Genomic DNA, 15,683 nt, shown 5'->3' on the forward strand with positions numbered 1-15,683 from the left:
GGATCTCTCCCACCCGTCGTGCGGAGGTGATGGCCACAAGAAACGCTGTTTTCCACGACAGAAACTTCAACGGGGCCGAGTGCAGAGGCTCGAACGGAGGTCCCATGAGCTTGGTCAGCACCACGTTGAGCTCCCACGCCGGGGCCGGAGCCTTCACCGGCGGGAACGATCTGAACAGTCCCTTCATGAACTCTTTCACCAGACGATGAGACCACAAGGACGTCCGGCCCGTGGTTCTGGTGTATCGGGAGATCGCAGCAAGATGAATCTTGATGGACGCTTGTGCCAGTCCAGCTTTGGCCAGCGTCAGCAGGTACGGCAGTACCTGGGGAGCCGTAATCCGTAGAGGGTTAATCTTCTGTGCGTGGCACCAGACAGAGAACCTCTTCCATTTGTGTCCGTAGCATTTAAGAGTCGAGGACGCCCTGGCCTTTGCAAGAACCTCTCTGCAGTCGGCCGGTATGTCGTATCCTCCAAACTCTAGCGCTGCAGGAGCCAGGCCTGCAAGTTCAGCGATTTCGGGTCGTGGTAGAGGATGGCGCCTCCTTCCCTGGAGAGTAGATCCGCGTCCACCGGCAGCTTGATTGGCGGGGACGCTGACAAGTCCAGAAGGTCCGGGAACCATATCTGCCTCGGCCCACGCAGGTGCGACGAGGATCATCCTGCACCGTGACCTCTTGAGCTGGTTGACGAGCCGGATTAGCAGTGGCAAAGGAGGGAACGCATAGAGGAACAGGCCCTCCCAGGGGAACGAGAAAGCATCGCCCATGCTCCTCGCCTGGGGAAACCTGCTGGCGAACCTCCGGCACTTGGAATTCGTCGCCGTCGCGAACAGGTCGATCTGGGGTGTGCCCCACCGTCGGAAGAGGCGATCCACTAGATCCTGCCGTAGTTCCCACTCGTGGCACGAGCGCAGCTCCCTGCTGAGTGAGTCGGCGATGGTGTTTTTTATCCCTGCCAGATGAAACGGCACCAGAAACATCCTTTGGGCGACGGCCCAATGCCACAGGTCCTGCGCCTCCTTGGACAGTGCTGGGGACCTGGTTCCGCCCTGTTTCCTGATGTAAAACATGGTGGTGGTGTTGTCGGTGAAGATCCTCACCACCTTGCCCTTGAGGGACGGAAGGAAGGACCTGAGGGCCCAGAACACTGCACGGAGCTCCAGGACGTTGATATGGAGGGACTTCTCCATCGGGAGCCAAAGGCCTCTCGCGTGCAGATTTTCGGTGTGCGCTCCCCACCCTTCCAGGGAGGCATCCGTGGTCACTGTCTCCTGGTGGTCTGGGGTCTGGAAGTCCATGCCCGCCGTCAGATGCGCGCGGTTGCCCCACCACCGGACCGCTCGGCGGAAACTCTCGTCGAGTGTGATCCTCTCCTCGAAGCCGCCCGTCGTTTGGATCAAGCGCGCCTCCAGGAACTCCTGCAACGGGCGCATCCGGAGCCTGCACATGGGAATGAGGTAGATGCAAGAAGACATCATTCCGAGGAGGGACTTGATGGACCTCACCTTGGCCGCGTCGGAAACCAACATCCGCTGTACCTTGCCCAGGATGGACCTGGTCCTTTCCTCCGACGGGGAGGCCAGAAGGGACACTGTGTCGAGCTTCGCTCCCAGAAACAGTGCGTTTTGCGCGGGTACCAGGTGGGACTTGGCGTAGTTCACGGAGAATCCCAGGTCCGTGAGAAATTGGACGGTCCTTGCCGTGTGCTCCACGGCGAGCTCCCTCATCTTGGCTCGGATGAGCCAGTCGTCCACCGCCACCGGTGCAAGGCACTTGGTGAATACCCTGGGTGCCGACCGTAGTCCGAAGGGGAGGGCTTTGAACTGGTAGTGACGCCCTTGGACCACAAACCTGAGGAATTTTCGGTGCCCCTTTAGGATGGGAATATGGAAGTAGGCATCCTCCAAATCCAACGACGACAGGAAGTCTCCTTCCTCCAGCTGACCCAGGACGTGCTGGAGGGTGACCATCCGGAACTTCTGCGCCTTGATGAACTTGTTCAGACGTCGCAGGTCTAGGATGGGGCGCCATCCTCCCGTCTTCTTCTTCACGAGGAAGTATCTCGAGTAAACTCCGGAGCCCCAAAGCCTCTTTGGGACGAGTTCGATGGCGCCCTTCCTGAGCATCGCCTTTACCTCCAGGAGAAGCTGAGGGACGTGAAGCTCTTTCCTGGCCACGGGGGGGACGCGCGGGCACCTTCTTTGAAACTCGAGCGCGTGGCCCCGGGCTAAGGCGTCCAGCACCCAACGGCCGGGGTGCTTCGGTGGGGGCCCGACCCCACGGCCGGTTCAATCCTGTTTCGACGAGGCTTTGCCGCCTTGACCTCCTTGGCAACGACGGCGGGGTCCGCCAGACTTGCCTCGTCCTCTGTAGGCCTCCTGAGACGACGAGCGGGCCGCTTGACGGTAGGTGGAGAAACCGCCGCCGGAACCTTTGGAGGCGCCCTTGCCTCCGCTGCTCCGAAAGGGCGTCCGTCGTTGCTGCAGAACCCCAAGGGCCCGGGCCGTCTCAGTGTCCACTTTAATGGCCTGAAGGGAATCGTCCACTGTTTTCCCAAACAGGTTGTTCCCATCGAACGGCATGTCCAGGACTCTGGTCTGTACGTCTTGACGGAAGTCCGTAGCCTTGAGCCATCCACGCCGCCTAAGGCACACGCCGTTGCCCAACTGGCGAAACCCAGTGTCGGCGATGTCCGTCGCAATAGTGATGGCGTGGTCCGACGCCACCTCACCTTCCTGTAGGATCTCCAGGGCATCCGCCCTCTTGTCATCCGGTAGGAAGTCCAGCAGGGGAGCCAGTTTGTACCATAGCTCCCTGTCGTAGCTGGCCACGATAGCCAAGGCATTGGCCGCTTTAATCGTCGTCGCTGCAGACGAGATGACCCTGCGTCCCATAGCGTCCAATTTCTTTCCCTCGCCGTCCGGTGGGGAAGTCGATGTGGAGGCCGCACCCCCCCCGCTTTCTTCCTGGCCGCCGCGGAGACGACGGAGTCCGGGGTAGGCTGCGCCCAGAGGCACAGGGGGGCCGCGTCCGGGACCCGGTACTTCTTCTCGTACGGGTCTCTTCTAGCTGGCGTCGTGGAAGGGTTCTTGAGGAGGGCGAGGCCCTCATCCCAAATGTCGTCCAGTAGAGGCACCGCGAGGACCGTCTTCCTCTTGGCCTCGCGCCGTTGATAAAGGAATCCTTCCTTTTTCTTCTCCTCAGGGCAGAGTTGGAAAAGCTCGGATGCCCTGACGATCATGGAGTGGAACGATCCAATCTCGTCGGGCGGAGAAGCCCTGGTGGGAGGTGACGACGGTAGATCCTCGTCGTATACCTAGTCGTCCGTACCCGTCGCTGCCTTGTCAGTCCCCGTATCATCCCCTCGGGTGGACGGGGAGGAGGGCTGGATGGGGCGCGACGGCTGAAAAGGAGGTGGAGGGTGAATCCTTCTTTTCTTGGGCGGGGGAACACCAGAAGGTCCCGGTTCAGGATCCCCCGACGGGAGAGGTTCCTCCGTCGGCAACGGTAGTCTCGTCCTTATCTCTGAACATAAGGACTGTATAGCCAACAAAATGGCCGCCGAGTTGTCTTGCGGCGCTGGCAGAGGGGAATCCGACGGGCGATCAGGGGCCCCGTCGGCACCCTCGACGATGTCGTCGTCACCTGCGTCGGGATCCATCCCGACGGGCCGGTCTTCTTCCACGCCAAGGCCGTGGCTTAAGACCTCAATCAGCTCTTCCTCCGAGGTTGAGGCCGAATCTACGACAACGCCCTGCCCCCCCTTTTTCTTCCCCGCCGGGGATTTCACGGGGGTCCTATCAATGGGCACAAAAGAGGACTCCCTCCGAGGTGGCAGGGAGACTCTGAGCCCCGAGGTCGCCACCACTGGTGTAGCCTCCACAGGCTGAGCCAGGGCCGCCGCGACAGTATCGATAGAGGGCTTGGCCGGATGGATTAAGGCCTTCACCACCTTAGGTGCGCTCACCGCCTTATCCTTGAGGCGGGGGACACTGCCTCGCTCCCCCTCCGATGGGGCCTTCGAGCTCGACCGGTGCCTCTCCAGGAGCTTCGCCGGGTGCTCGCCCTTCCTCTTACCCGACCCAGAGCGTTGGGCTCGTGGCTGAAGGTGCCGGGGAGGGTGCGCCCTGCCTGGCGCCCGTAGAGCCCGACCGTTCGGCGCTCCCGGTGCCAGCGGACTTGCGGTGCTTGGCCTTGTGTTGGACCCCCGTCGCCGGGGCGTCCTCAAAGGTCTTAGAAGACCGCTCGGATTTCTTCCTCTTCTTCTCGCCTGACGGGCTCTTCCCTTCCAGCCAGTTGGCGAGACGTTGATGGCGGTCCTTCATGGTCCGCTCCGACATATTGCCGCAAAACGCACAGTCCTTCTCCACGTGCGTCTTGTCCTCATGTAAGCAGTAGAGACAAAAGGAGTGTTCGTCCTCCTTAAAGACGTTCTGCAGCTGGCATCCAGGGCAGATCCTGAACAGCTTTCCGGGCGTCGAGCTTCCCTTCTCCTGGGCCATGTCCGGGCCTGAGAAGCTTCTGGAGTCCTCCAAAAGCGTAGCTCGACGAAATCTTCACCCTTGAGGGGCGCAGACGAATCCGACACGGGTCCCCGTTGATCGGATGGAGAGTCGGTGGAGCTTGAGGCTCTTTTGACCGAAAAAACGAAGTTTTTGAGAAAAAACGTGAAAAAATAGCACTAACGCTCGAGAGCAATAGCACGAGGATCCCAACACATGAACGTGCAGTAAAAATCTGAAGATGGCTGCCAGAGGCGGTGCTTAGGTAGAGGGCAGTCATTGGCTGTGGTCAGTATGACGCAGAGACCAGTGATTGGTTATTACTACGAAAGACAGATCAGAAACGAAACTGATACTGGTTTTTTCTTTACCGAGGATTCCCAGCCTGACGACGGGGAATATTCATGAGCATGTGAATCCATGCCAGACCCCATGCTGGAGAACTGATTCATTCAAAATTCCAGTTTCCAACAACCATGGTAAACATGAACGCTCAATGCACGCCTCGGATTACCCTGGGCAAAGGCACGAGGCAGGGTTGTCCCCTGTCACCTTTAGTATTCGCCTTGGCGATGGAGCGCCTAGCTCAACAAATTCGATTCTACCCTGAGATACTAGGCTTTGAATATGCAGGACAATGCCATAAAATAGCCTTATATGTGGATGATTTGCTTTGCTTTGCTTCTTAAATGATGCCGGTAGATCCATCCCTCCGCTGCTGAACCTTCTGTCCCGCTTATCGGGCTTCGAGATGAACCCATCCAAATCTTTCAGGTTGGCTTTGACTGAGACCCCCCCAGTGAGGTGGCATCTATCCAGGCACAGTTTCCTATTCCTTGGTCCGATACAGGGATCCCCCATCTGGGAATAAAATTTACCTCATCTTTCTCGGAGCTCTTTAAGGCTAACATACCTGTTCTATGGAAGGAGACCAAAGATTGGCTTTCGCGTTGTGATTCTCAAGAGATCTCTTGGCTGGGATGGATTAGCGTGGTTAAGATGACCTTGCTTCCGAAGCTCTTATATGCGTTCCAATCTTTACCAGTACGGATCCCGAAAGGAGACCTTATCAATATGCAAAAGGCGCTGGGCCATTTTGTTTGGAAGGGGGGAAAGCCCAGAATTTCCCATAAACTCCTTACTAGGGGAAAGGCATCATGCGGCTTGGGGCTCCCCTCAATTCAGCGTCATTAAAGGGCCGCACAGGTTGCCGCCATGCTGACCTGGGTTAACTCTCCAGAGCCCCCTAAATGGCAGGAAATTGAACAGGCAGTGGCCCCATTCCCGTATGACCATCTCCCGTTTATCCCTAGAGAAGCCCGAAGACACCAGAGCGTGCTTCTGCCTACCACGTTGACAACGCTCCAGAATTGGGACAAGTCAAGTGCGCAAAAACGTATCAAATCCGGCCTGGGTCCTCTTTCCCCGGTCACCCAAAACTCGGCATTCACGCCAGGCCTAGATGCTGGCTCCTTTCAGAGCTGGGAATTGGTTGGACCCCTGAGCCACTGACGTTTATGGAATGCAAAGCAAAGTTTAATTTGCTGGAATCGGAACGTTTTCGGTACATTCAGCTTTGCCACTGGATAACCAATGGGGATACTCGCCGTGCGGTGCGATGGCCAGGGATCCGATCGGGATAGAACTTAAAATTATAGAGGGTCAGCAGGCGCATAAAGTCTCAACCTGTTATAGACTTTTAGAGAATGTCTCCCCTGGGGAGAAACTTCCGTAGATGATAGCGTGGGAGAGGGAACTGGGTCTGGAGATCCCAGAGGAATCTTGGTCCAGGATCTGGCACAGAGCTCAGAAGAGCTCCCGATGCTCTTTGTGAAGGAGAATGCTATTAAGCTATGTTACCAGTGGTACCTGCCCCCAAGCAGGCTGCATGCAATGAACCCGGACTACTTCTCCCTCTGCTACTCCCATCTCTCAACGTGGCCACACACTCCTGCACTGATCCCACTTCCTTCGCAGATACCTACAATCTTAGTATGCACTCGGCCATTAACGCCATAGCCCCCATCAAATTGAGGAAATCCAAACCACGCGCACATCTCAACTCCTGGTTTACAGCACAGTTAAGAGTGCTCTGCAAAGCCAAACGCTGCACAGAAAACCGCTGGAAAAGCCATCCCTCTGATAACCATAAAGATGAATTCTACCTTGCTTCCCTTACCTACAAAGATGCCATTATCACAGAGAAAAAAGAATCCCTTAATAACCGCATCCTGCATGCAGACTCAAACACAAAGGAACTTTTTAAGATCCTAAAAGAACTCGAATCTCCAGTCACCCCTCCGGACACCTGCACTAAAGATGGTAAATGGAGTGCCAATATCCAGTCAGCGTTATTAAATAAAATGTCTACGCTACAATCTAAAATCAAAGAAAACCGTCCACCCACCCCTGCTAGGGTGCTCACACCCAATATCAAACCTTTTGCATTCTCCCTTCTCACTATTGCCGAGGTGGAAAATATCATCCTAAGAATCAAGCCTTCCAACTGTCAAGGCGACGCTTGCCCCGCTCTAATCATCAAGGAATCTGCCCATGAGCTGGCCCCATTCATCACGGCCTTCATCAACTCCTCCTTTAAAACCGGCATTGTCCCTGACAACATAAAAGATGCATGGGTGATCCCACTGCTCAAAAAACCCTCTTGACCCAAGTATAGCCACTAACTTCAGACCTATAACCACTGTGCCGTTCCTACTCAAGATCTTGGACCGTGCAGCATACCTGCAGATCCAAGACTACCTGGAATCGAGTAATCTCTTAGGTCTATGGCAATCTGGATTTCGCCCGAGACATGGAACCGAAACGGCTCTGACAGACTTAAAAACCCAAATCGAGGTCCTGAAGGACAAGGGCAAATTAGCTAGGCTACTTCTACTTGACCTCTCCGCGGCATTCGATTTGGTCAACCACCAAATCCTATGCAGGGACCTGCACTCGGCCGCCCACTTCTCGGCCTCAGCTTCAGCCTGGATCAAATCCTTCCTGAGTAACAGGTCCACGAGGGTCTTCTCCCCTACAGCAGCGGCGGACCCCGCTCCGATCTTCTGCAGCGTCCCCCAAGGATCTTGTGTGCCCCCGACACTCGTTTTTACCAAACCACTCTTTGATGCACTTGACTATCTGGGTGTCTCCTACACAAACGACACCCAGATACTCATCCCCATCATGGGAGACTATCTAGTTGACACCAGGGCCCTTAACGACATCTACCTGGTCATTGGCCCCAACACCAATTATGCCTCAATGACGACAAGACGGAGCTCCTCATTCTGGGCTCTGCGCAGCGTCTAAGCAAACTAGATCCCTCCTACCAGTCTTTTAACATAGATGGTAATACCATCAAAGTCTTAAAAGACACAAAAACATTAGGCTTCTACATTGACGCCACTCTTACCAGGTAAATGCAGTCAGATCATACTCTGCATATACCTGCAAATTCATCGCAGCCTGCAGACCATACCTGACCACTGCTAACAGTGTCACACTAGCCAGAACCCTAAAATCGACTATTGTAGTGCCCTTTACCTAGGAACTAGTCAAGGGAACCTGAACAAACTTCAAATCACCCATAACAACGCTTTTAGAGCAGCATTAAACATCCCACGCAACCACCACATCTCTGAATCTAGAACTAACTTACCTTGGTTACCCGTCAAGCAGAGAATCTCCTTGAAAACTCTTGCCCTCACACACAAATGCCTGGCTAACAAAGCCCCCCCTTACCTTAGTAGACAGATCTCACCCCATTCTTCAACCCGACCTCAAAGAACTGCCCAGACCCATTGTCTCTCGATCCAAAGATTCAAACTCCAAAAAGCTGGGGGCACGAGCTTCCCCGTCCTTGCCTCCAAGCTTTGGAACACCCTCCTTGTTACCATTAGATCTGAAGACTCCTCTAACTCCTTCAAGTCTAAAACGAAATCCTGGCTTTTCAACCAGAACTGAGACACTCTCATATGCTTCCGCATACCTTTGCCTGATCCACATGCTCGGCTCTACGCCTCCAATGACCAACACAGGGCAACCCACGTACTCTGACAAATCTGTATTTTTCATGTACTCAAGCTTATAATGTATGTATTGTATATAATATTTTTTGTACTCATGCACATAATGTATGTATTTCATATAAGTCGTTTGTAACCCTTGCACAAGTAACATGTATATAATGTATGTATAAATATAACCCTGCATGTAACGCCTGCACAAGTAGCGCCCTGTTACCTCCAGGCCGGATGGTGCGCATTATAAATAAACAAAATACAAATACCCCGACACCTGCTGGCACGGGTGTGGAGAGAAAGGTGATCTGGCACACATGTGGTACCACTGTTCAGTCATTCAGTCGTTCGAGTTGGATGTGCGCTCCAAAATTAAAGAGGTCACAGAGGTATTGCTTCCTATGGACCCACGGGTTTTGGTGCTGGGGGACGTCCCGGAAGACGGGTCCCTCCCGATGTCGGGCCCTAGGGCAACCCTACTCTCCCAGCTACTCCCAGCAGCTCGAATCACGAGAGCCCGCTTTTGGAAGTCAGTGGAGGGACCTTATTTAGCATACTGGTGGGTGAAGGTGTGGAAGCTATTGGGCCAGGAAAAGCTCACAGCTATGTTGGAGGGGAAGGTGTCAAGGTTTATGCGCACCTGGGGACCATTTCTGGAGTTTGTACAGGATAGAGAGCAGATGTTTTTTTGCCCGTTGCTACTGAAACACTTCATGAAACCTTGATGTCAGCACTATAATTTCTATATAGAACCCCGACGCTGGCATTGTGAGCTAGAAAATATATATATTTTTTTTTTTTTTACTTTTCGTCTCTCTCTCTCCCTCTTCAGGCTATGTTTTTCTTTTCTCTTCTTCCTCTCTTTGCTCATAGTGCTCCTAGATGATCGCTTCTACTGTACGGGCCCAGGTTGGAGTTAAAGAGGAGACTGTTATGCTTAATGAATTGCGTCAACTAAATGTGATTGGGGATGGAAATGAATGGTTGTTTACGCTGCAAGCCTTTGGGCAAGGCGTTGTCTGTTGATTCGCATTGCTGCCTTGCTCATCCATCTCCGATTGAACTTACAGACAAGGTCCAGTTGTTTTAGGAATTATGACTATCAAATGCAAATGGAGGAGAGGGGCTGACGCTTGATGAATTTTATTATGAGCCTCTATGAATGTTCTGTTATTGGTTGATTATTATACTTTGAAAACTCAAAATAAAAAAAAAGATACAAACTGGTCGTGCAGCCAGCAAGTGACAGGTGCTAGGTTTAAGGCAACAGACAGGGTGTGTCTGATAAGTGCAGAAAAAAGAAAAGGGGGGTGGGTGGACTGTAGGGTTACAGATACAGTCCCCAGTGCAAGGGATTGCCAGGAGGCAATGCAGGTGGGTGGCAGGGTGAGCAGGTATCTGGGCCCGAAAGTCAGAGGGTAACCAGGTACACGATGCCGAGACAGAACAGATCAGCAGGGGAGAAGAGGATCGAAGGCAGAAGCAAAGAGGAAGGTCTTGAGGTGCTTCCAGAACCGGCGAAGGTTCTCCTCAGGTTTCAGAATGGAAGGGAGGCTGTTCCAGAGGAAGGCCCCAGCCGAAGACAGATCTACCCCCAGCTCGTTTCTTTGAAAAACGACTGACCGTCGGGTAGTTAGAGGTGAAGGACCCATGAGCTAGGGAGGGAAGGTATTTAAGAAGGGACAGCTGAAGGTATTTTGGACACAGGCCCCAGAAAGCCTTGTGGACAATGCAAAGGGTCTTGAATTTAATCCTTGCACTGGGAGCCAGTGGAGAGATTTCAGGGCTGGAGAGATACGATCCCAAGGCTTGAGGCCAATGGCAAGTCTTGCGGTCCTGTTCTGGATTAGTTGCAAAGTGCGGAGAGTAGAAGCAGGGAAACTGAGAACGAGGCTGTTGCAGTAATCCAACCTAGTGAGAACCAGGGCTCGAGAGACAGTGAGCTTCTGGGGGAAGGAGAGGAAAGGCAGAATAAATCTGAGGAGGTGCAGTAGGAAGTTTGACCTTTTAGAGACAGAGATGTGGGCAGAGAAGGAAAACGTGGAGTCAAAGATGACCCCAAAACATATATCAAAACCTATCATATGATATATCATATGATACAAACATAACATATCAAAACGAGTTTGCCTTAGGTTTCAATGTGACCACTATTTATTGATTGAACAGGTCTTCGCGTCCTTGCAATTCTCAATTGAAGAAATCTGGGTAGAAGCGGTATCCATTGCTTAAAGCTGGCTGTGAAGAGCATCAATTACTACTGAAACACAGTTCTTGACTGCTCACCTGGAAACTCAACACAAGTAAAGCATCCCATGCTAAAAAGGTATGGAGTAGTGGAGTGAAACTGTGCCAGGGTCTGGTTCTTTCCAAGTGGTGTGAAGGCACAGCATGAACGGCAGCTGCCTTCTGAACATCGGAAACTCGAGAGTCAAAGGAAGGAGTGCTAACGGTGGCAGCCACTCAGCGTGTAAAGAGCCTAATGAAGAGAATGTGTGCACGACCCTTGACATTGTGGCTTGGTAAGCCAAAATTACAATCTCGATTACTGAGACTACAGGACTCTCCCAGCACTCTCCCAGCCAGCTGTTCTGCCACATGGGCGCTTAGTCCTGCAGTTGATGCCGCAAAGAGTTGACTTTAAAGTTTATGGTTTCTGTGAGCATTATGCAGGGTGTAATCAATGGCACTGAACCAACCGAACTGAAGGGACCACTGGGAAACTGATCTTCCAGCATTTATAACAAAGCTTTCACACCAGAAATTAGTCTATTAAGGCAGACTGTGGGGTTTCTGCAAGTAACACAAGGAAGGGCCACGTGATAAGGCCTACCTGTCATTGCAAAGGGAAAAGCAGCATTTTAATTCACAAAGGTAGAAGAAATTCAAAGGTCCCTTTCACATGGAATATAGGATATAGGATTCGTTTTAAACATGGACTCCAAAATGGCTCTGCATGTGTGTTTGTAGTATAAATGTGAAAGATATACCCCTGCGAACATAAAAATCAGGGAAAAGACGTGGTGTATGTTGACTAAATAAATAAATAAAATGAAAAAAAAGGTAATGTATATCATGTTTCGCATGCAAAATACCAGAAAACGTATGAAAAGAAAAGCCAACTTTGTTTCCATGAAACCCTGACACCAAAACGGCTTTGCATGTGTGTTTGCTGTTTAAATGTGAAAAATAGACCACTGCCAATATAAAAATGTGAGGGAGATGGGGCGTGGCCGGCCAGCTCGCGATGAGGATGGGACTCCTCGGAGCTCTGCGGCCGCCAGCCATATTATACAAATATCCTGCAAAAAGCTGAATGGCGACAGGTCAAAAAGACACTGTTCGGCTTCGGAACCTGGTGGCGCTGTTTCGCTGCAGTGAGAAGCAAAATCAGACAGCGAAGACAGTGTAAATGACCACCTGAGGCGACGAGGTGCACGGCCGTGTTCCAAGAAAGATGGCTGCCGCAAGTGTGCGTCGGCAAGGAATGCCGAGGGCTGGAAGAGGAAAGGCGGTGGCCCCTGCCCGCTGAGCTGCTGGTCCACGGGGGGACTGTGGGGAAGCCAGGGGACCCAGCTGACCCATGACTAGGAGTCGGAGCCTCGCACACAAGGATGTGCGAAGGTGGGAAAAGTGCCAGATACCTACGCGGCGGTTCAAACGGACCCGCGCGGACGAGCAGAGCAGCCAACGGCGCCATAACAGGAATACAACTGGAGCCCTGCGGGTGCCGGTGCGCAAGGGAAGCACGAACCACCAGAGCAGCAGCAACTAGCTGGGAAGCATATACAACATGCGCCCGAGCAACCACACAACGCTGGGGCAAGGCAGAGCCCCTGGCCTGCCAACATCGGAAACGGTCCATCAACAAAACCCTGGGACAACACCCTCGAGCGAACAGGTGATGGTGGGGAGCAAACACATGGCAGGGAGGGAAACACAGGCGAGATACCCCCCAATGACTCCTGAACATAGAAAGACTGATCCAACGACCCGGCAAGCATAGGACGCGCTGGAACCTGGTAGGACTAACATACAAAGGCGACTCTCTGTGAAGAACCTCCAGAACAAAAACCTAATTCGCCCTGTCAGAGGACTGGTCCCCACACACGGCGTGACCTCCCAGTCTGCTTAGTGCAATCCCGGTGTGAAGGGAGTTGGTAAAGAAGCAGACACAACATCCAAACTGCGGCTACCCTGCAGAACGATAATCATCAACCAACCCCTGTCACCAAGAAGCGACAAAGTGATACTCTCAGGCATATGCCCATACCCCAAACTGCCTCACAGGCTAAACCACGAACTTGCGATATATAATCGTCAAAGGGAAGGAAACCCAAATAACTAGCAGCCCGCACGGGGGTTACAAAGATAAGCTGCCCGGGAGGCTAGGATACCGGAGGGACGCACCGCCACTACGCCATAGAGACAAGGCGTGAGGGTGCCGCGGAACTACCTCTGAAACACAGGCACCCCGCGGAAAGGCGAGATATAACAACGGACTGCGCTCTGCCCTGTAAAGTACCAAATACCGGAAGTTCATAGACATAAACGCACAAACTTCAAAATGGGCAAAGAGAAGGCTAGGAACCTGGGCACATAGAGCACAATGGAACAATTCACGATGTCCACCTCGACTCCCCCAGCAGAACAAAACAAAGCCGGTGATACACAAGACGCTGAGGATGATATATCCCTTAGAGATGTGATGAATGCCATTTCCAGCTCCCGGACCTCAATGGAAGTGAAAATGGACAGTATTAGCACTTAGGTGTCCCTACTGCATCACGACCTGCAGAAATTGTCATCCCGCACGGGAGAGGCCGAAACTCGAATATCCAGAAGATGAGCTACGGGGTATGGGACAACAGATGAACAATGTGTTGCAACGCATTAAATCACAGGAGGAGCGAGTAGAGGAGTGAGAGGGACGCTCGAGGAGAAACAACATCCGAATCCTCGGCCTCCTTGATAAGACAGAAGGGCCAAGCATGGAGCTCTTCCTAGAACAATGGCTCGCTGACTTATTCGCACCAAAAGCTCTGTCAAAATTCTTCTCCGTTGAACGTGCTCACCGGGTACCGACTGGCAGACTGATTCCAGGTGCACCGCCAAGGACGATAATTGCTAAGATTCTGAACTATAGAGACTGACGCGGTGCTCCAAATGGCCAGAGTAAAAGGCTCCATAACGTACAACGGCTCCAGAATTGCCTTTTTTCCTGACTTCACCTAAGAGGTACAAAAGGCAAGACAATCATTTGATCCTCTGAAGAAACGACTACAGATGCTGAAGGTGAAATACGGCCTGCTATTCCCGGCGCAACTAAAGATATACCATGGAGGCACGACTATACACTTCACCGATCCAAAAGAGGCATGGTCCTGGGCGGAAAAACACCTGCAAGGCGACTGGGGCCCAGGGAGAAGGCAAGACAATCGAAGGAACAGACCTCGCCCAGAGAGACCTCCGGACGAGAGACCGCAGCAATAAGCAGAGGCAGTGCCGCAGATGGAAGCTGAATAAGTGTGAACAATGGACAGACAGGCATGTATACTCACTGCACTTATGCAACTACAATTCCGCCTTATGACACCACCAATATATAACAAACTCAGCAAGCAGAATGGCTGGCGGCCCGCGATTTGCCGCCCCGTTACCCGCCTTAGTTGCAGTAACAGTTGTATAATCTGGTAACGATGTACCAACCCTACCACAGGCCGGGAAGCCGACCAGACGAGAGTTAATGCATGAGTGTTGAAGTTTAGTATTTTTTAAGTTTGTAATGGGGCGACAGATGCTTCACTTGGGGATGTAGTATAGGGAGGAGGGAGTTGGGAATGAGTTTCTAATTCAATAGTTTGTGTGCAAAGGCACTGTGATCACACTAAACACAAATGACACAACGACAATACAAATGCTGGCACTTGCAGAACAGACATCTCCCATAGGGCACGAGCATGAACCACAAAGCCCAGATACCCAATGGCGCTGCCTACTGCGATAATTAACAAGCGCTTAACAATGACATGGAATGTTAATGGGCTAGGGTCTAGCATTAAGAGACACCTGTTGACACAATACATAAATAGGCATTCACCGGATATAGTGCTCCTAACAGAAACATTTGGCCGGGATGGTATGCAATCTCTTTAAAAGATCCAACTATCGGACTGCGATAAATGCAGGCATCTCCATGGGAGCTAGAGGGGTGTTGATCCTAATTCATAAGACGTTACCACTAACGATATCAAAGGTGACTCATGACACTGGGGGAAGATATATACACATAAACGCTACACTATTGAACCACAGACTTGCGATCATGGCAGCATACGCCCCGCCGGCACTCCTACCTACACTACTAGCCGACATTACACCCATTCTCGCTGCGAACACTGCTGATATCTGGGTAGTGGGCGGGGACTTCAATGAGGTCATCGATAACACACTGGTTCGAACACACATAAGGAGGAGGAATCCAACATCTAACACCAAGATAGCTACCTTTGCCTCTGCACTAGGCTTGAGAGACGTATGGCGCGACTTTCACAGACACACGCAAATACTCCTTCCATTCAGGCATACACACCTCACTATCCAGAATAGACTACTTCTTTCTACCAGCTCATAATATTCACAAGGCATACAGCGCATCCCTACTCCCACGTGGCATCTCCGACCACTCCCCATTGCTGATAGAACTCGAAACCGAAAGGCCACGACACCATCCCGCCTGGCGACTAAACAATTATTACCTGGGGTTCCTGGACCTAATAGAACAGATAAGCAACACTACCTCTACCTATTTTGAACTCAATACAGGTTCCGTGGACAATCCTGGAACACTATGGGAAGCCTAAAAGCCAGTACTGAGAGGAGAAATCCTCGCATGGACAGCAGCACACCAAAAGACACACCGTAAGGAGGTTGTAGACGCTGAAAAGGAGGTGGCACACAGGGAAACAGCACATAAAAAATAACACCTGAGACAAACAGATTTAATATTAGCACAAAGAAAACTGCATAACCTATCACTAGATTGTGCCAAAAAGGCACACAGAGCCATGAGAGCACGACTATATGAAATGGGGGAGAATGCAGGGAAATTACTAGCCTGGCTGGAAAGGCGCGATGAAGGGCATCAGCAAATAAGA

The 15,683-nt window shown here is 52.1% G+C and overlaps 1 protein-coding gene across 1 annotated transcript in view; it reads right to left on the reverse strand.

The window, feature by feature from the left end:
- CMTM6 (CKLF like MARVEL transmembrane domain containing 6) overlaps nt 1–15,683 on the reverse strand; it is a 223,653-nt gene that overhangs the window by 35,830 nt on the left and 172,140 nt on the right. The gene's annotated exons all lie outside the window — the stretch shown is intronic.

Source organism: Ambystoma mexicanum, chromosome 2q (genome assembly GCF_040938575.1).
Source record: "Ambystoma mexicanum isolate Mex_15411 chromosome 2q, UKY_AmexF1_1, whole genome shotgun sequence".
In the NCBI taxonomy this organism is placed as follows: Eukaryota; Metazoa; Chordata; class Amphibia; order Caudata; family Ambystomatidae; genus Ambystoma; species Ambystoma mexicanum.